Genomic DNA, 22910 nt, shown 5'->3' with positions numbered 1-22910 from the left:
GCAGTGGTTGAGAGTCTGCCTGCCGATGCAGGGGACGCGGGTTCGTGCCCTGGTCCGGGAAGATCCCGTATGCCGCGGAGCGGCTGGGCCCGTGAGCCATGGCCGCTGAGCCTGCGTGTCCAGAGCCCGTGCTGCGTAACGGGAGAGGCCACAACAGTGAGAGGCCCACATACCGCAAAAAAAAAAAAAAAAAATTCTATAGTGAAACCTGTCTACAGAGGTCATTTTCCCTATATTTCAACAGCATATAGCTCAACTTGAAATGTACAACGCTGCTTCTCTCTGAAATGTTAAAACTGTTAAAGTACACAGTAATTCACTGCAAGCAACACAGGAGAAAGGCTATGTTGTCACATGATACCCTTTAACCCAAACAGTTACTTTAACTTATTCATTAAACCCATTCAAAAAGAGAACACTAATAACTTGTGCTGCCTTACGAAACAGAGTCAGAACTAAGAAGAAATACTTTATTTGGTTAAAAATAGAAACTTCACATAAGAGAATTATTAGGTAAAGACAGAGAAATTATAGCTGGCATTTATAAAAGATCTTGTACATTTTTAGCTCATTAAAATAAAGTGGTATAAAACTTTCCATAAGAGATATGGTATAAAATAAGTATGTCACTAAGACTGATATAAAAATCTATATAAACATCATGCTGCTTTCCAAATACACATACAACAGGTATTTAAAAAAACAAAGGGCTACATCAAATTTATATCTCAGGAATCCAAATTTAAGTTGGACTTCATTTCTCTGAGCTTTCCTAAAAATATTCCAGTAGTAAAATAGCTTTGCCACTAAAATAAAATAACTAAGACTCCATTATCTATTCTATAGCAAGTAAGAAATACCGACCTGCCGTTTAGAGATACCAAGGATAATGTGGACTGAGGTTTATATATTCTGTCTCACTTTACAGGCTATAGGCTACATCATTAATTTGTAAGTGACTCTACAATAAGTATGCACACAACAAACAAATATTCTATCATGGGTAACCCTAAACAGGTAAATTTACAACTAAACAAAGCATAACTGAAATTTTATCACTACCATAAATTACTTTTTAAAAAATCCCTGGGTATTGCAATGAATATACTTTTGCCTTAGAGCTAATACTTTAATTTTAAAGAACCACAAAGAAAAAAATCAAAACTAGTCAGTAACAATGCAGCAACTAAAAGCAATAAACTCAAAATTAAGTTATAAATAATTTAAAGCATGTCATGAAGATGTATTAATAATTCATCAGATAAATAATTTACTAAATAATCAAATAAATAAATAATGAAATACATAAATAAATCAGCAAATAAATAATTCTGCAAAATAACCTAAACAATAAGTCACCCAAACAAATCACAAACCTATAAAACTACAATGATTCTTTGGATTCTGATAGTTTTAAATAAGCAAATGTACATAAACTAGATCAATCCTTGTTAGAATTAGAAATATTTTTCAATGCTATTTGTAAAATCCTCATCTCAGTACATAAGAACACATTTTCAATTTTTAAAAGACTGCATAGGATTAGTTCTTATAAATTATTAACATGATTATAACATATCCTCTTCTATATTTTACATATAATAACTCTGCCTAACATATTTTCCCCCAAACAACTGGATACTTAAAATATTCTTAATTTACAGTTCTTTTTCAAAGCAATACTTACAGTACAATAGTGCTATAGTCTTTCTGATAGCTTTCCTATCTTCACCAAGTCTCTGGAAATTTTCTGCAAGGGATAGAAGAGTTAGAATAACCTTAATTATTATAGACAGCATTTCATTCACTGGTGAACAATGCTTTATAACTCTACAAAGTAGCAATGGGAAGTGGAGGTTATTAGTTGTGAACTCTGTCAAGTTTTTAGAAGTCTTAAGTGGACTAAGGACAAGCTGATAGAGGCCTGGCTTCCTCTAATGGAGCTGTTACAATTGGAGGGATTTCAGATGTGAAGACAAAAACTTCTGAAGGTCAAAGCGACTGGCTGACATCTAATGCTATCAACAACTGGAGAAGCTCACAGTCCCTGAAAGAACACAGGAGATCACTTAACTGTTACAATGTGAATGCTGCGACAACCTAATGGGAGCACCAGAAAGAGACAAAACACAACTGACCTCATAAGTCAGTCTTCACTTAACATTTATTTCAGGTTTTTATCCACCCACAGTATAGTACTCTTGAAGTCCATAAATAGCAGATCCTAAACTGTGATAGCCTTTCCCACAGAAATAAGAACTTTGTAATGAGTGTTTGACACTTTCAAGGGAATAAATCCAAACAGTATAGCACAACATCTGAAGAGAAAGAAACTAAAATTAAAATATTTTGATAATCTAGCTCAATGAATTCTCAAACAACTTAGGTAATATTTTACCTATTTCACAATCAAGGAAAATGAGGCTCAGCAAGAGTCTGTATGCTGCCTGCGGTCCCCAAGGGGCAGGAAGATTCTAACTTTTTCTACACCACTTCACGTGAAGGGTCACTGAACTACAGGCTCCTTCAATTTGAGCCCACCTTAAAAATACAGCAAATCCTAAAGCTTCGAAAATTGGTTAGAGCAATGGTTTTCAACTGGGGGTGATTTGCCTCCCAAGGGACATTTGGCAATGTCTGGAAACATTTTTGGTTGTCACAACCAGAGAGTATTACTGGCATCTAGTGGGTAGAGATCAGGGATGCTGCTAAACATCCTACAATGCACAGGACAGTCTCCCACAACAAATAATTATCTGCCCTAAAGTGTTAATAGTGCTGAGGGTGGGAAACTCTGGGTTAGCGTAAAAGGTCTTTCAGGGCTGTGCAGTTTTCCTGTTATAAAATAATACACATTTGGTTCAGGGATATAAAGTCTTTTTTTATGTGTGTGGAACACCCCGGATAAAAATGTGTATGCTGTGGAGAACGGGTATGTGGGAACTCTTTGTACTTTCTGCTCAATTTTTCTATAAACCTAAAACTTCTCAAAAAATAGTCTAGTAACTTTTTAAATGTGTATCCTTCACTTCTTTCACCAAAGTTATGAGTAACTGTCTTAGAATCAATACCCCCAAAATATGTCTGAAGTTATAAATTAAAATTTTTTTTAATTTCATTTGTCAAAATTCTTCCAATAAAGTTAATGAGAGCATTAAAAGTCACATTTATGAACTAACTCTGTCTAAATGACTAGCCAAGATATCTAATAAATATTACAAATTCATAGGGCTTTAAGAGATTTTGATACACTACAATTAATAATCTTCAATACTTAGTGATTTCTTTTGCCTAAAAGCTGTCATACATTTTCTGAAATATTTGTGATAATTATTAAAATCATTTGAGAACAAAATTCGGCAATATAATTATCAAAGAACTCCAGAAAATACATATCAAGTATTTCCCTTTCAATGCCAATTAATCTCTCTCCAGTCTCAAAGTAGATTTTGGTTTTCAACATGGATCTAGAATCTACCATGACACAATGCATGTTTCCTTATATTGGACCCATCACATTACTGCACAGAGCATCAAACAATGGCATCCTTTATCAGCTAGGGTTAGGTTATATCCTTCCCAAAACAAAAAAATTTTTTAATAATTATAATATAATGACTTAAGAGAGGAAAAAAACAAAGGGAGAGAATTTCTCCCATGTAAATGTCTAGAAGTGGACAATCAAAGGCTGATGTGGCCGCTCCAAATATTAGGAATCCAAGTTCTTTCCATCTTTTTGCTCTACCATATACTGTTCTATTAAAAGTCACCTCACACTCCAAGAAGGCTATGGGGAGCAGCAAGAAGGAAGGGGAAGAAAGGCCCATCTCACTCTCTTCTAATGCTCATATTTCAGCTTACAGCTTCACAACCATAACCAGTCCTTTGGCCACACCTAACCACTTGAGGGGATAGGAAACACAGTCTCCAAATTTGGTAATACTGCCCACATATAAAATTGGGATTCTTTTTATTAAGGAAGACAGGGAGAACGATTTTGTGGAGCGAATTATGAGAGGCAGACTATGGTGGAGGTAACAACTCTTCAAAGAAAATGGAGATGTACTCAAAATTTTCATTAGAGTGGTTCACTGGGAGACTAGGATTGACATATATACACTACCATGTGTAAAACAGACAGCTAGTGGGAGCGTGCTATAAAGCACAGGACGCTCAGCTTGGGGCTCTGTGATGACCTAGAGGGGTGGGGTGGGGGTGGGGGTGGGAGGGAATATGTATATCTATACATATAGCTGAGTCACTTCATTGCACAGCAGAAACTAACACAACATTGTAAAGCAATTATACTCCAATAAAAAAATTTTTTAAAAAAAGACCTGGAAAAAAAAAACTATGTGTATATGTACGTTCATGTGTATATGTGTGTGTATATATATTTACGGAAGAAAATCTAAATGTTTAACAATAGGTGTATGGTTAAATAAATTTGGGGATAATCTCAGAACAGAATGCTATGTAGACACTAAATAACACTTCAAAAAATTTTTACAGATATGGAAGAATGTTCATAATATTATATGAAAAAGAATAGGCTATAACACATTTCAAATAAAATAATCCCTATTTTAAATAAATATACATACTTACAAACATACACATATACACACAGTATACACTGATATCTATATACAGGCACATTTTATATCTATATCTAGAGAGAAACTGAGACCATATAAAAATCAAGAGAACAGAATTAAATGATAATAGTGGTTTAGGCTTTGGGAAGCAACTTTCATTGCTTTCTAATTCTTCTACAATGAAAACATATTACGCTTTTGATTTTTTTCATGAAGATTTTGGCCTAGACTAGGAAAAGCACTTTATAAAGGTAATTAGATTCAAGCTTTAATTTATTTTGTTACTTGGAACTTGGTGATAATTTTAAAAAGCCGGGGGGGATCTATAGCTGCGCTGTATCTTTCCCAACTGGGGCAAAATATACATGTTCCTTCTGAGTTAACAGTAAGAAGCTAACTTCTCTATGCCCAACTTGTTTTCAACTTACTAACATTCATATATCACATTTATCAGCTTTACACAACTCACTCCTAACCAGATGCTACATCCATCATTCCTAACAATTTACCCTGACATATTGATTACTTTGCTCATCTCATTCTGTAGAACTAATCATTCGTACTTCATGCTTCTACAAATCCTTCCATTTTCTATATTTCTGGGTCTATTTTTCTTAATGCTACTCTACTGCACATTTTTCTGGTTACTTATATAATGGATCTATCTAACAGAAATTACATCTTTCTTATATCTTTGTAACTATCTTGCATTGTCTTGAATTTTCCAGAGTTATTACTGAGTATACACACTATTGTTACATTGGTATTAATTCTATTATCTGCAAGTCTCAACATTACCATTAGTAAAGTCTCAATTTAGAATGCCTCAAAGTTCTCCACATTTTCTAGAATGATTCAATTTCCTAAACCCCCATTACTACCATATAAAAAAATGAAAAAATAAGGAAAAAGCAAGAGATTGATATATTTAAAACTAGTAACAAGTATATGGGGTTGACCAAAATTGCAAACAAATAAAAAGGTAAAATACATAGTCCCCACCCTCTAGAACTTGAGGGAAATAAGAAAGACACAGACACAAATACACAAACACACACACATACACAGGGCGGGAAGGAAGAGAGAGAAAGAAGTTCACAACCAAATGTAATAGGGACAAGTGTACAATTCAGACAATATGTACTACAGAAAATCCAGAAGGTAAAAGCCACAGGCAGGAATCATCAAAGAAGGCTCTTCAACTGAGGCCAAGTTCATATAGAGCTAGAACGGTGGTTCTCAACCACGGGAGATGGTGCCCCCAAAGGACATTTGGCAACATCTGGAAACACTTTTAACTGTTAGAAAATGGGAGGTACTATTTGTACCTGGTGAGTAGAGGCCAGGGAAGCTGCTAACATCCTACAATGCACAAGACAGCCCCCCACAAAAATGAATTATCCAGCCCAAAATGTCAACAGTGCTAGAAGCAGCGGCTGGAGTCAAAAGGAGAGATAGTATTTTAACAGGATAGAATGACACGAGTGAAAGAATGGCAGCTACAACACACGATGTCTTTAATAAACCATAACATCACCAGTGAAGGAACAGTGGGAAACCAAGGAGAAAACATAACTGGGTATAGATTGTAATGGGTCTGTACAAGAAGTCTGATGGACCAAAGAGATAATATAGTTTAACAAAAATACAAGAGAGCACAGGCAAAAATAGCAACATACTTCATAAGACTAAACTGTAGACAGATGGGTCACTGATTTCCAGCAGTATGGCAGACTAGATACCTTGATACTACTAGATACAACTTTTTAACATTAGTGGGAAAATCTGTTTTAATGAATTGCTTAGCTAGCAAGAAAGTACCCTATCCACATAAGCTATAAATACAATGAAAGTAGAATAAGCAAACCTAGGAAACCAGCTTTCATTCTGAGAGTATGTACCTAAAAGTGTTGAAACTGATCTTACATCTTAATGTCTACACGAGGCTTAGGAGATGGACCCTAAAAAGTCTATCAAAAGCACCATCCCTAACCCCTGGCAACCACTAATCTATGTGCCATTTCTATAATTTTGTCATTTCAAGAATGTTTTATCAACTCTCTTGACACTGTAATCACAAACGGGAAACTTCACAAAGGTTCTCAGACTAAATTCACACTACTTGCATAATCCAACAAATCTCATGTGGAGATCTATTTAAAGTGCTCTTAAACTGTCAGTATCCCTAGTCACCTGGGGGAAGCACACGTAAATTCTCAGTGAAAGAAAATAACTTCAATCCAGGCCTCAAAGAATCCAACAACTTTCCAAAAAATTCTACTCAATTAAAAAAAAAAAAATCACAAAACAGACACAATGAATGAGGGCCAACATAAACAAGAGATGGCAGAATTAGAGTACACATATTTCAATTACTGTAAAGATTACACAATAAGGATGTTTCAAGTAATAGAAATGCTTAAAATATGTGTGTGAATTAAATAAAACCTCAAGACATAAAAAACATAGGTAAAATTTTTAATTCAGTGTAAAAGTTTAAACAGTAGAGTCAGTACAGAGAATTAGTAAATGGAAAGACTTTTAAAACCTATCTAAAATGCAGTTCAGAAAGACAAAGAAAGAAAATAAAATATGTAAGAGCAGTTAAGAGACACAAAGAATAGAATAAGAAGGCCTAACAAAATATATACTTTTGAAACTATCAGTGATGAAGGACCATTTTTTAAATGGCCGATCTCCTGCAGACAAAAACTTCTATAAACTACAGTAAATGTGAATTTCTTTTTGAAAAATCATGTGCTTAGATGTCATGATAATATCAAGTTGCTATTAAAAGCTTCTAAATGTTTACTTTGAATTTGTCTTGGTTCATTACAGACCAATAACATCAGTTTGCAGACCAGTACTGACCTGAGGACCACACTTTGAGCAGCAACAATCTAAAACACAAACAGATCGAAATTAGAAAAGAATACAAAAGACAAAAGAGTATAGATGATGTTCAAATAGATGATGGCTGAAAATTTTCCATACTAAATGAAGATGCAGATGGACAATCCAAGAAAAAGAAACAGAAAGTAAAGATACAGGTAAACACCTGGATAACTCCTTATCAGTGTAGAGGCTACACCCACCACAATCACAGCAACACAATTCCAAACCAGCATTTTCCATCATTTTTTTAAAAATCTAAGAACTCAAGCTCTAGATGTACTCTAAATAAACAAAAATAGGGACAAGTGGACTTAGTAAAGAAAGTTAGACACCAAGTTTCAAGAGCTAGTGATTTCCTCTCAGTGGAAACACTCTGTCCATACTGCCCAAACTGTATCTAGCTTATTAGTTATTTTTAATGTGTAACTGTATGAAAAAAAAATCCCAAACTTTTATTAGCAGAGACTGAATATATTTTCAATTGTATTGAAATGAACAGGATTCCAATTCCATTAACTGTTCCTTTCAATGGGAAGTGAGCTACATAATACTTCAACATACTTTACCTATTAAATCCTCTAATCACGACAGATTCTTTTATTTTTAAATGCAGTTCATTTAAAAGACCCTGCTCAGACATCCAGCAGGAATCAAATATAAATTCACACCTACCTGGCCAAACAGAAATTATGGCATCACGCCTCCTGAGAAAGAATCATAACTAACATCTGTATAAACGTTTGGTCACTTTTCAAATATTTGACACACATCTATTGGAAGCATCACAATACCCTTGTGGGTTTTATAGAACAGATATAATAATGGCTAAAAGCTTAGAAGTGAAAGAACATGGTGAACAGCATCAAAAATATGCAAGAAAAAATATGTAAATTGAATGCAGCAATATAAAAAGATATCCAAAATCCAATCAACGGCTGCCTCTTACCATCAGTCTCCATCACATGAAACTGAAAGGACAATCATTAGGCATACATAGCAAATTAAATGAAATGATGTATTAACCTATTTGATTCAGTGCCACCAAATTCAAACAATTTAGCCAGATATTTAACTGCTTACTGGATCTGAATAAGATTCATATGGTGCTACCTCTATGGACTATGGGAAAAGAATTTAAATAGAAAAAAACTGGGCTGAGTGATTAAAACTTGATCAGGTAAAAGTAAGGTAAAGGCTGAGCAAGGCAAAAATTGTCATCCATACTTAACCATGAAGAATCAAAAGTTCAAGCCATTCAGAAAATCTCAGGGGCAAGGTCCAAATAAGAAATTCTTCCCCTGGGGCTTCCCTGGTGGTGCAGTGGTTAAGAATCCGCCTGCGAATGCAGGGGACACCTTTTCGAGCCCTGGTCCGGGAAGATCCCACATGCCGCGGAGCAACTAAGCCCGTGCGCCACAACTACTGAGCCTGCGCTCTAGAGCCCGTGAACCACAACTGCTGAGCCCGCACGCCTAGAGCTCGTGCTCTGCAACAAGGGAAGCCACCTGTAATGAGAAGCCCGCGCACCGCAACAGAGTGGCCCCCACTTGCCACAACTAGAGAAAGCCCACGCGCAGTAACGAAGACCCAACACAGCCAAAAATATAAATAAATAAATAAATTTTAAAAACAAACGTCCTTCTGCCCATCCTCATTCACTATGTCTGCTGACCTTAAATTTGAAAGAATATATCTCTGGATCATCCTTTAGAAAAAAAAAAAGAAAGAAATTCTTCCCCAAACTATTCCACAGCTATATTGATTCAAAGTTAACGCATGAGCAGATAAAAGACACAAAATATTCTAACTTGGTTATTTACAATAAAAATGGATTTAAGCTGGAAATTTACAGTGAAGTTTATTTTTGTTAATGCATTAGTTCAGCCAGACACAAACATCAGGCTATGAGAATATTTAGCCTTATAATTTAAAATTTTGACAGCTCACACCAAGTTTAACCAACCACTGATCCATTCCAATATAAAGAAGAAGAAAAATTAAATATCCCACAGTGACTTTTGAGTTTTTATTTAAAGTTATTCATAACCACATTTGTTTGTATTCTCCTTAGCTGCTTCAAGTCTTCTTTGTGGAGAGAAAAAAAGCAGGTTTTAAAAACATACCTACATACATACACACATCGGGTATAGAAAATGTTCCCATAATTGCACGCTTTTCACTGGTACTTCCTGATCTCTACTTAAAACATGAAAGTGAGTAAGTAAGCAAATTTTCAAGTAAAATAACACTAAAAATTAATGCACTTTCTTTAAGAATATATTTTTAAGTAAAGGCAAACTACAAAGATTTTTTATATCATCCATAAAAACAAGTCACAAGCCAAAATTCATTATCATAAACATTTGCAAATAGCTAAAATTGGGAGGAAATAAAGGCTAGCAATTTACTTCTGTATCTGTCAAAAGAGGACTTGAGCTTACTGCAGGGAAACGCTAATGACTGAAATAACTGATACCTAGAGATTAACATCCAAAGTCACAGAATCACAAATTTTCCCACTGAAATCCCCCTAATAAGTACCCTAATAGAAATGACCTCCCAATGGAGGTCTGGGAGTGGAACCCAAAATTGTTAACAACAACCATTAATTTTCTTTGGCACTGAGTATTATTTTTAAATAATTGTGTTAATTCTTTCCCATTACACAATATCCCACTAAAATTCAACTTGAAAAGAACGCACCATGTTTATACTACTTCTTCACATATCCAGCACTACAAAGGGGACAAAGGATCTTACGCTTCTGCTCAAACCAGAACCTCATACCTTTGTTAGAGAAGCGCATATTTTATATCTGAAGGAAAGCTAATTCTAATAAGTTTCTAGGTTTAATCAGCTACTATTTTCCATAAACACTGAATCCACCAAAGAAACAACTCTACCTTTACACACACACACAAACAAACACACATACACTATTAGTAAGCTGCCCTTTTAAAGCTTTTTGGATTATATCAAACTAAAAAGCTTCTGCACAGTGAAGCAAACCATCATAAAAACGAAAAGGCAACCTATCGAATGGGAGGAGCAATTTCCAAATCATATTTCTGATAAAGGGATAATATCTAAAATATATAAAGAACTCATAAAACAAAAACAAACAACCTGGGGAATTCCCTGGCAGTCCAGTGGTTAGGATTCTGAGTTTCCACTGCAGGGGGCACAGGTTGGATCCTTGGTCGGGAGATTAAGATGCCACATGCTGCGTGGCAAGGTCAAAAAAACAAAAAGCAAAAACAGAAAAAAAAAAACAAACCGATTAACAAACGGGCAAAGGATCTGAATAGACATTTTTCTAAAGAAGACATATAGATGGCCAACAGGTGTGTGAAAAGGTTCAACATCACTGATTATTAGAGAAACGTAAACCAAAAGCTCAATGAGCTATCACCTCACACCGTTACAATGGCTATTATCAAAAAAATAATAGGGCTTCCCTGGTGGCGCAGTAGTTGGGAGTCCGCCTGCCAACGCAGGGGACGCGGGTTTGTGCCCCGGTCCAGGAGGATCCTGCATGCCGCGGAGCGGCTGGGCCCGTGAGCCATGGCCCCTGGGCCTGCGCGTCCAGAGCCTGTGCTCCGCAGCGGGAGAGGCCACAACAGTGAGAGGCCCGCGTACCATAAATAAATAAATAAATAAATAAATGTTGGAGAGGATATGGAGAAAAGGAAACCCTCATACACTGTTTGTGGGACTATAAATTGGTGCAGCCACTATGGAAAACAGTATGTAGTTTCCTCAAAAAATTAAGAATAGAACTACCATATGAGCCAGCTATTCCTTTTCTGGGTATTTATCTGAAGAACAAGAAAACACTAATTCAGAAAGATATGTGCACACCTATGTTCACGGCAGCATTTTTTACAACAAACAACCTAAATGTCCATCTACAGATGAATGCATAAAGAAGATGTCACACACACACACACACATACACAAACACACGGGAATACTACTCAGCCATAAAAAAGAATGAAATCCTGCCATTTGAGACAACATGGATGGACCTTAAGAGTATTGTGCTAAGTGAAATAAGTCAGAGGGAAAATGACAAATACCGTATGATTTTACTTGTATGTGGAATCTTAAAAAAAAAAGTTAACAAACAAAATAAAACAACAAACTCATAGATACAAAGATGAGTGGTTATCAGAAGGTGGATGGGGGTGAGCAAAACAAATGAAGAGATGGTGATGGATGGTAAACCAGACTTGCAGTAGTGACCACTTTGTGGTGTATATAGATGTTGAATTACACTGCTGTACACCTGAAACCTACATAATAAAAAAAACTTTTTAACCAACATTTATTTCTTGACTATGCATCCTTAAAATTTATTACATATTATACTGTAGAAAAATAATGGGTAACCATGTGACAGACCAACTCTTTTTCAGCAATTAAGGAATAACTCTAGAAATAAATTGCAAGTATTAGCAAGAAAATCAAATGGAGATAGTTCATGCCTTGTTTTCACCTAATTATGAAAAATATCTAGAAAGGTTATATGACTTATTTCAAATTCTATATAGTTAGGAGTCATAACTTCATAATTATATATTTGAGCTTAAATTATCTTAAATTAAATATTCTGAATTAAAATTATCTTTATGATTTTTATAATTAAGCTATTCTTATAATTTGTATAAAATCCTTTTACAAAAAAATTAGATCTAATCTAAAATTTTAAGAACTTCACTTTTTTAAATAAAGTCATTAATTTTCAGTCACCTTTTCATTGGATTGACATTTAAAGAGATAGAGATTATTATTTTTGCATCTAAGTCTTCTTTAACAAAGGTAAATAAAAATCATTAACTAAGGGTTATTTTAAGTTTTTAAATTTAAATTACTCAGTTTTCTAAACTTTGGAATAATTTTTGGTAAATGCTTTTTGTCTAAAAATTATGAACTTCTATATAATTATAAATGCAGTTTCAATCTAAGTTTATTTAATTTGACATAATTTAAATTCAAAGATATCATGAATAGTTATTATAACTTATAATTACACTGTATTTGAGACACTCACTTTTATAACACTTTACGAAAAAAATTACAGGCCATGCACTATCTCCACTTCGTTTTACTGCCAATATATTTTATCACATATGCAAATTGATCCTTGTGTCCTGAAAAGAAGATACTGGCTATGACATTATATCCATTTTCTCTCTTCAATAACATTTATTCAAATTTTTATAGTTAAGTATAACTTACTCAGAAAATGTTAGTTAAGAATTTTTTTCTTTTTTTTTTTTTTTGGCTGTGCCGAGGCACGCAGGATCTTAGTTCCTGGACCAGGGATCAAATCCATGCCCCCTTCAGTGGAAGCACGGAGTCCTAACCACTGGACCGCCAGGGAATTCAGTTAAGATTTTAAAGTACATTTTACGGGTAAAGTTCCTAAAATCTCTCAGACACCTAAATTCAATTTCTTGGTTAGTGACTGAAAAGATTAAACTACTATAATCAAATACTTTTACAACAATAAAAAAAAAAGCAACGAAATGTCTAAATAGTAGAAATATTTCATGTTCCTGCTCAAGGCCCAATTATTTCTATATATTTTAATACACAAAAATCAGGTAAAACAAAATGAACAGTTGCTGGGAGTTCTTTATGATGATGATAATTTTGTGAATTAAGCACAAACAGTGCTTAATAGTAGTGAATACATCTTCTCCATAACTATACAAATAAACTAAATAAACGAGGAATACATAAAAATAGTTACACTTCTCTCCATAAAAGGCCAAGTTTACTTCAAAATTATGATGCTTGGTTCACATTTCTTCAAACTTTCAAGATCATACAAAGAGCTTTAAATAACTCACTTGAAGTATTTTAATTGATGTCATCACTTATAGAAGGTTCATAACTCTTGCACTTCTAAACTGCTGGTCTCTAAATATAAAACTAGGCTAGAGATATACTTTGGACAGTAATGATGGAAAAATATCTATTACCAAACTCCCTATCTGTAAAAGAATCTATTGAGCAAATTGATTCTTAAACTGAAATCAGAATGAAGCAAGATGGTGGACTATACATTCTAGCCTCCCCATCCCATACCAAATCCACAGAAATTAGACTGGATTTTGTAGTTCCTGATTTCCAGAGCCCTGAAAAGATCAACTGTAGTTCCTGCTCATCAGTTCTATGAGATACCTTTGTTGTCTTTCTTTTTTTAACTGAGATATAACTGACATATATTAGTTTCAAGTGTACAACATTATGACTCAAAATTTGTATATACCATGAAACGATCAACACAACAAGTCTAGTTAACATCATCACTGTAAAGTTACAGAATTTTTTTTCTTGTGTTGACAACTTTTAAGATTTACTCTCTTATCAACTTTCAAATATGCAATACGGTATTATTAACTACAGTTGTCATGCTGTAATTCACATCCCCATGACTTGTTTACTTTATAACTATACGTTTGTCCCTTTTGACTCCCTTCACCCATTTTGCCCACCCTCACCTCTGGCAAAAACCAGTATGTTCTCTGTATCTATAAGACTGCCTTACAAGCCCACAAGTAAGTGAGATCATACAGTATTTGTCTTTCTCTATTTGACTTATTTCACTTCATGTGATATTTCATTGTAGTTTTGGTTTGCATGTCCCTGATTATTAATGACACTGATTATTAATGATACTGAATATCTTTTCATGTACCTATCGGCCAACTGTATGTCTTCTTTAGGAAAATGGCTATTCAGATCCTCTGCCCATTTTTTAATCGGGTTGTCTGTTGCTGTTGTTGTAGGAATTCTTTACGTATTCTAGATATTATTCCCTTATCAGAATTATCATTTGGAAATATCTCCTCCCTTTCGGTAGGTTGCCCTTTCATTTTGTTGATGGCTTCCTTTGCTATACAGAAGCGTTCTAGTTTGATGTAGTCCCACTTGTTTATTTTTGCTTTTGTTGCCTTTGCTTTTGGTGTGAAATCCAAAAAAATCATTGCCAATACTGATGTTAAGGAGTTTACCACCTATGTTTTCTTCAGGTCTTACATTCAAGTCTTTAATCCACCCTTTGTTGCTTTTTAATAAAAATTCTCCTTGGAGCTAAGCAATCTCGTATAGATTTCTATTATCGGCATCCAGAGAACCTTGTCTAAGACAGCTGCACACTAAAATGATAATGATTCCACTGATAATGATTCCAAGCAAAACCAGACTAGAAAACCAGAAAGTAGACCAAAACTTAAGAATAATACCAGAAAGACAGAAAACAAAAAGACAGAAAACAAAATAATCTTAACTGAACTTTTAAAAAGAAGAATCTAGTACAATTGCTGCAAAATACAAGTGTCTCTCTGAGAGTGGTCCAAATATAGTTATTTGATATTTGAAGCTAGAGGGAATCTGAAGGCTACAACAGCATGAAGAATAAGAACATCCAGGCAGGCTACCTCGCCACCCCTCATCCCCACGCCCCAAGGCTTAGCAGCCAGTAAGAGAGGTATCTGTTCCCCCATAAAAGGAATAGTGAGAATGGGCCTTGGTTAAAACCAAACTGTAGAAGCCTGGTGCCCAAGCTAAAGAATATGTACCTCAACGCTTTATCATTAAAGTTTCCAAGGAACTGCGTAAAAATGATCAAATCAATGTTTTAGGAAGATTAATCCTGTATCAGTTAAGAACGATAAACGATAGATAAGAACGATAAAGCAGAAGGAAGAATACAGACAGGAAAGTCAGGTGGGAGACCATGCAGGCATGTAAGGGCCTGAAACCCAGCTGGAGACCCTATAAACAGAAAACACAGATTAACCTAGATATAATTGTTAAGAATAGACAGAACTTGTTGAATGACAACGTTACAAGAGAGAAAAAGAGAAAGACTGCTTCACTCATTTATTTGTTCAGAAAATACTTAGTATAAGCCTTGTTTATTACTATATCACTAGTACTTAACATTATTAAATTAATCTGAGGATAAAGTAGTCAAAAGGAACCCTAAGATTTTGGGTCTGAGAAGGTAGCATGAGGCAAATAAAGAGAGAAGTCTGGAGAGAACAATGTTTTTTAAAAGATATGATTATTTCAGTTTTAGAAATGCTGAGTTTTGTCCTGTGGGTTTTAAGTAAAAATGCAAGTATTTTTATACCAAATTTATAAAAGTTCTTAACTTTGTATTATGAAGTATTTGTATGTGTAAAAGAATACACATGATACATATTATAAAGCACAATAACAAAATGGGTATAATAAATTCATCTCTGAACCTAAGAAGTAAAATATTACCAATTTCTTTAAGCTCCCGGTGTGTTCCTCCCCTATTCCAACCTTCCGCCCCACGTCCTACATAGGAAATCACTATCCTACATTTTTCTTTAATCATACACTTACTCTTTCTTAATATTTTTATCCTATTATTTATGCATAATTAGACAATATGTTGTTTGGTTTTTAATTTGTTTTTAAGTCTCTCATTAAAAACAGTATCATACTATGTATATTTTTCTATGAAGAAACATTAAATATTTTTTCACTAAATATTGTCTCTAAGACAAGCATGTGGCTATGAGTCACTCATTTGCAATACTATATAACGCTTCAATGTATGAATATGCTACAACTTATTCATCCTTTCTACCACCAATGTACATCTGAGTATTTCCAGGTTTTTGCTGTTACAAATGATGCTTCTTCAAAACAATTTTGAACACATCTCCTGGTGCACACATCCAAGAGGTTTTCTAACATAACCAGAAGGAGAACTGTGTCACGGGTTACTTGCATGTTCAGTTTCACAGATAATGCTACATTATTTTTACTTCATTATTTGCAAAGACAAGTTATTTAAATTAGAAAGCCAGAACCGGGAATTTCCTGGCAGTCCAGTGGTTAGGACTCTGCACTTTCACAGCCGAGGGTGCAGGTTCGATTCCTGGTCAAGGAGCTAAGACCCCACAAGCCATGCGGAGTGGCCAAAGGAAAAAAAAAAAAACCAGTACCGAAGAACATAAAGAATGTAAAATGCATGCTTAATTAAATCTGAATCACAGGTAAGTACTCAAATCCACATTAAAATAATCATCACCATTCTGTCACTGCCCAGCATCACAGGTTAAAATTATGTAAGCATCTCATAGGAAACTGTCTCCTTCCTCCCTTCTCTTTTCTCAGTAGACATTCTCATATCAGTGTGCCACTGTCTTAGTCAAGGTTCTCTGGGTGCCAACAAGAGAAACCTATACAAAGGTACTTAGCCCCATATGAAAACTCACATTAAAAAGAAATAAAGGTATCTCACAGAACTGATGAATAGGAACTATAAGTGGGGGCTGGAAATCAGGAAGTACAAAACTGCTAAGAACTGAAGCTATTCTATCTCCCTGCAATCACACTGTCTCTCAAAGTGAGTCAGTCTGTCCCTGGCAGTGGGCTTCATTTTGCTCTCCACACGCCAGTCCCCTCTTCCAGGTTCTCTATGACCATGAGCTAAAACCATGGCTGCCCCAGCCCCAGTTTTACACATCTTTCTAGAAGAAAAGCCCAGCAGAATCCAACCAGCATCTTTGCCTTCCAACAATTCCAAATTGTTGAAAAACTGCTTAGCTCAGTTTAGCACAGAGGTCCACCCATGGGCCCAACAGCAATGTACTGGGAATGTGAGGGTCCCACTTACAAACGCAACTGCAGAGGCCCACTCCTGAAATGGAGTCATCACTTCTCAGACAAGGTGGGCCTACGCTGAGCAGGTATCACAGAAAACATCTACAACAACCACCAAGGGAAAACAGTGAAGAGTATGATAGAGAGCAACTATGAGAAACCTCACCATCACTCTACACCACAACTCGCTGACTCCTGTCATCGGCATTCAAAAGTGAAACATGTAAATAAAGTACCCAATGGTCATTCTGATAGCAGATACCAGCTTATCAATGACTATATACCCTACCCTCCATTTCCAGGGCCAAAAGCCATTGCTGACATAGTACCTTTTATTCTTCTCCTATAGCTCTCATTCTTCATTAAACTCCCTTTGCAGTATATGATGTAATTAGCTACCCTTGACTTAAATCTCTCTCGATTTATCTGAGAAAATCCTCTCCTGGTTCTTTTCTGACCTCTTAGCTTCCCTACTCACTCATTTTTCTCTGCCTGCCCCTTAAAGTATAGAGTACATAGCTATGGCACCAAAATCACAAGTAACAAAAGAAAAAATAAATTGGACATCCCTGGTCAGGGATGTAATATCCTGCAAGCCGCACAGCACAACCAGAAAAAAAGAAAAGAAGATTTAAAACTATGCAGAAAAGCCAAACACACACTGAATCGAGAAAAAAGCAGTTTCAAAACCATAGGAAAGCTCTGTGGTGTTTTAACATGCCCCAGCCCCCATCCCTTCTGTGGCACAGTGGCAGCCTTAACCTGTATCTGCAGTGTGGGACAGGTTCTAGGGAGAGCGTAACAGATGTTATTCACAAATTAGTGTGTTTATCTGTTCTAATCTGTCTGGGGGGCCACCTGAAGGACTGATGCAAGACGCTCAGCTCTTTTTCACCTAACGTGGAACTCAAGCTAGAAAAGCAGTGATCATTTGAAAACACAGAACTAACAACTAAAGATGCCTGGGACAAAAGATTACTGTCTAAACATATAAGAGATCACTTAGGAGCAGGAACAAAAGTTGGAGAGAACTTTTTTGACAAATTAGGAGTATAGAGAGGAATTTAGAAAACAATATGCATTCCCACAGCAAGATGCATGCTCAGAAAAATACCTGAGAGAACTCTAAGCATCCACCTTGGATTGATCACCAAGCTACCTGCAAGCCTGGCTAAGTGTTAAAGGACTGCCCCGGCACAGGGCCAATCTACAAAGCCTGGGAGAGGTATTCTTCTATTTGTTTGTTTAGGATTTTTTTGTTTCTGTTTTTGTTTCAGCTCCTGGCACTTAAGGTAATCTCTGTCAAAACACTAGCTGAACACAAGCTAAGGAACAGAAAATTTACTGACTACACATGACAAGGAATAAAGTCTTTGCAAAAAAATGGTTTTGGAAAATCACTAAACAAGACTATTACAGTCTTCAACAGTCAGAAAAACAAATCAAACCCTTAGGAAGAGGAAGTATATGATTTACAGAGTTATCACATTATAATATTCATGTCTAGTCGTCAACAAAAAAAAATCACAAGGCATAAAAACAGGAAAGTATTTCCCATTCAAAGAAAATAAATAAATTTACTGTAATATCCCTGAGGAAGCCCACAAATCATACTTAACAGGCAAAGGCTTTAAAACAAGTCTTAAATATGCTCAAAAAGCTTTAAGAAACCATGAAACATGAAAAAAAATGTATCAACAAAATTAGAGTATCAATAAAGAGATAGAAATTATAAAAAGGAACCAAACAAATTCTGAAGCTGAAAATCACAGAATGGAAAAAAAAGCACTAGAGTGGCTCAAGAGCAATTTCAGCAGGCAGAAGAATCAGTGAACTTAAAGATAGGACATTTAAAATTATTGAGTCTGAGGCAAAGAGAAAAAGTATGACATTAAACAGAGCTGAAGAGACCTAGTGGGACACGATCAAGCTGACCAACACAGATATTAGGGGAGTCCCAAGGGAAGAAGAGAGAAGTAAAGGGACAGGAAGAGTATTTAAAAGAGGTCAAAAATCTTCACAAATTAGATGAATTCCATGAATCCAGAAATACAAAATGCTCCATAAACTCTAAGTTGGATAAACTCAGAGACCCATTATAATCAAACTGTTGACACTCAAAGATAAAGAAAGAGGCTTGAAAGTAGCCTGAGAGAAATGACTCATCATGTACAGGGAATCCTCAATAAGATAAAAAGCTGATTTCTCATCAGAAACCAAGGAGGCCAGAAGGCATTCAGATGAGATGTTGAAGTACTGAAAGAAAAACCAGGGTTAGCAAATATAATTAAATACAGACTGGATAAACAACAAGGTCCTACTGTATAGCACAGGGAACTTATTCAATATCCTGTGATAAACCATAATGGAAAAGAATATTTTAAAAAAAGAATGTATATATGTATAACTGAATCACTTTGCTGTACAGCAGAAATTAACATAACATTGTATATCAGCTATTCTTCAATAAAAGAAGGAAGGGAGGGAGGGAGGGGAGGGAGGGAGGAAAGGAGGGAGGGAAGGAAGGGAGGGAGGGATGGAGGGATGGGTGGGAGGGGAGGAAGGGAAGGAGGGAGGGATGGAAGGATGGGAGAGAAGGGGGGAGGAAGGGAAGGAGGGATGGATGGGAGGGAGGGGAGGGAGGGGAGGGAGGGGAGGGAGGGGAGGGAGGGGAGGGGTGGAGGAAGGAGAAGAAACAAACTTGTAATGGTTCATTTTATGTGTCAACTTGACTGGGCTCTAGGGTGCCCAGACATTTGGTCAAACATTGTTCTGGGTTTTCTGGCTGAGGTTAATATTTGAATTGGTTGCCTGAGTAAAACAGACTCCCTCCATAAATGTGGGTAGGCCTCATCCAGTCAACTGAAGACCTAAATGGGGCAAAAAGGCTAAGTGAGAAGGAACTCCTCCTGCCTGATTGCTTTGAGCTGGGACTTCAATTTTTTCCTGTATTGGGACTCAAACTTAAACGATGGCTCTTCTTAGACCTCAAACTTGCCAGCTTTCACAACTGCAACTTAGATGACGGTTCTCCTGGTTCTCAGGCCTTCAGACTCAGACTGGAACTACATTATTGACTCTCTTCCATCTCCAGCTTACTAACTATAGATCTGGGGACTTCTCAACCTCCATTAACTGCATGACCCAATTCCTTATAATAAATCTCTTTCTAAATATATATGTTTATTATTTAAACACACACACATACACATGCATACACCCTGTTGGTTCTGTTTCTCAGGAGAACCCTGCCAAACACAACTGTCAGCCAAGAATTTTTTATCTGGCAAAACTGTCCTAAAAAACAAAAGGGAAGAAATAAAGACACTCCCAGATAAACAAAAGCTAGCAGATTTCATTACTACCAGATCTGCCCTATAAGTAAAGCTAAAGGAAGTCCTTAAGTCTAAATGAAAAACCATTAGAAAGTAACTCAAAGCCATATGAAGAAATAAAGATCTTCAGTGAAGGTTAACACATGGGCAAATGTAGAGACCACTATCATAGCATTGTTGATATGTAACCTCACTTTTTATTTCCTACACGATTTAAAAGACCAATACATTTTAAAACTTATAAATTTATGTTACTGGCATACAATGTATAAAGATATAATTTCTGACAAAAACAACACAAAAAGTGGGGAAACAGAGGTGTTACAGAAGCACAGTTTGTATACTATTGCAGTTAAGTTGGCATCAATCTGAACTAGATTGTTATAAATTTAGGATAACAGTCATCCTCATGATAACCACAAAGAAAACAACCAAAAATACAGGAAATGAGATGAGAATCAAAACAGTTCACTCCAAAAATCAATTAAACACACAAAAAAAAACAGTAATGGAAAAAATGAGGGGCAAAAAAGATATGAAATATAGAAAACAAATGGCAGAAGTAAGTGCTTCTTCATCAGTGATTACTTTAAATGTAAATGGAGAACATTCAAAAGAATTGAAGAATAAACAGTTCTATAATAATAGTTGGAGACTTCAATCACCTACTTTCAATAAAGGATAAAACATCTAGAAAGAAAATCAATAAGAAAACGGGATATGAGCAACACTACAAACCAACTGGACTTAACAAGCATGTATAGAACCCTCCACAGAATGGCAGAATACACATTCATCTCAGGGCCTCACAGAACATTCTCCAGGGAAGACCACTTGTTACACCACAAAATAAGTCTCAATAATTTAAAACGACTGAAATCACACAAATATCCTTTCTGTCTACAATGGAATAAAGCTAGACCTCAGTAACAGAAGGAAATTCCATAAATATGTGGAAATTAATACAGTCTTAAACAACCAATTGATAAAAGAAGAAATCACAAGATAAATCACAAATTAAAGATGATAACAAAAACACAACATACAACATACCAGAACTTATAGGATGCAGTGAAGGTACTGCTCAGATGGATATTTACAGCTGTAAATAACCTACATTAAAAAGAAGAAAGATCTCGGGCTTCCCTGGTGGCGCAGTGGTTGAGAGTCCGCCTGCCGATGCAGGGGACACGGGTTCGTGCCCTGGTCCGGGAAGATCCCACATGCCGCGGAGCGGCTGGGCCCGTGAGCCATGGCCGCTGAGCCCTCGCATCTGGAGCCTGTGCTCCGCAATGGGAGAGGCCACAACAGTGAGAGGCCCGCATACTGCAAAAAAGAAAAAAAAAAAAAAAAAAAAAAAAAAAAAAGAAGAAAGATCTCAAATCAATAACCTAACTTTATACCTTGAGGACTGAGAAAGGCAAACTAAACCCAAAACTATCAGAAAGAAGGAAATAACAAAGATCAGAGACAAATAAAATTTTTAAAATAAAAGAAAATCAACAAAACCAGAAGTTGTTGCTTAAACAACTTTAGCAATAAAACTGATAAAGACGAATAAAATTGATAAACCTTTAGCCAGAAAAAAGAATAAAAAGAGAGAGACAAATAACTACAATCATAAATGAAACTGGAAACATTACTACAGACCTTAGAGGAAAAAAAGGATTATAAGAAAATACTGTGAACAATAATAGGCCAACAAATGAGATAACTTCGATGAATGGACAGATTCCAAGAAACACACAATTTACCTAAACTAACTCAAGAAGAACTAGAAAATTTTCAATGACCTGGACTACTAAAGAGGTAGAATCAGTAATCAAAAACTTCCCAACAAAGAAAAGTCTAGAATTACACCAAACATTTAAAGAATTAACATCAATTCTTTACAAACTCTTCCAAAAAAATTAAAGAGGAGGGAATACTTCATAACTCATTCTATGAAGCCAACATTACCCTGATAAGGACAAAAGCATCACATGAAAAGAAACTAAAGCCCAATACCCTCTGTGAATATAAACGCAAAATCCTCAACAAAGTTCTAGCAAACTCAATTCAACAGCATATTAAAAGGATTATACACTATGACCAAGTGAGATTTACCCCAAGAATTCAAGTATGATTCAACGCTTGCAAATCAGTTGATGTAATATACATTAACAGAATGGGAAAGGGGGGGAAACACAATCATATCAAGTGATGCAGAAAATGCATTTAACAGCATCCAGACCACCCTTTCATGATAAAAACACTTAGAAAACTAGAAGTTGAAGGGATCTTCCTCAACATGGTACAGGGCACCTTTAAAAAAATCCACAGCTAACAGCATATTCCATAGGAAAGACAATTCCTTTCCTCTAACATCAGGAAAAGGACTAGGATGCTCATTTTTACCACTGAAATTCAGCAATGTACTGGA

At 35.7% G+C, this 22910-nt stretch overlaps 1 protein-coding gene across 3 annotated transcripts in view; it reads right to left on the bottom strand.

The window, feature by feature from the left end:
• TBC1D5 (TBC1 domain family member 5) overlaps positions 1-22910 on the bottom strand; it is a 548194-nt gene that overhangs the window by 493413 nt on the left and 31871 nt on the right. For 2 of the 3 annotated variants that reach the window (XM_032630464.1, XM_032630466.1), the window contains exon 2: positions 1688-1750. The gene's annotated coding sequence lies outside the window, so the exon portion shown is untranslated. Of the gene's footprint in view, positions 1-1687; positions 1751-7469; positions 7499-22910 lie in introns of all 3 variants that reach the window. The other variant, XM_032630465.1, reaches the window with a different exon arrangement.

The sequence above is a fragment of the Phocoena sinus genome, chromosome 4, assembly GCF_008692025.1.
Source record: "Phocoena sinus isolate mPhoSin1 chromosome 4, mPhoSin1.pri, whole genome shotgun sequence".
In the NCBI taxonomy this organism is placed as follows: Eukaryota; Metazoa; Chordata; class Mammalia; order Artiodactyla; family Phocoenidae; genus Phocoena; species Phocoena sinus.
Note: the sequence above shows the minus strand (reverse complement) of the source record. Positions and strands in the feature narration are given on the sequence as shown.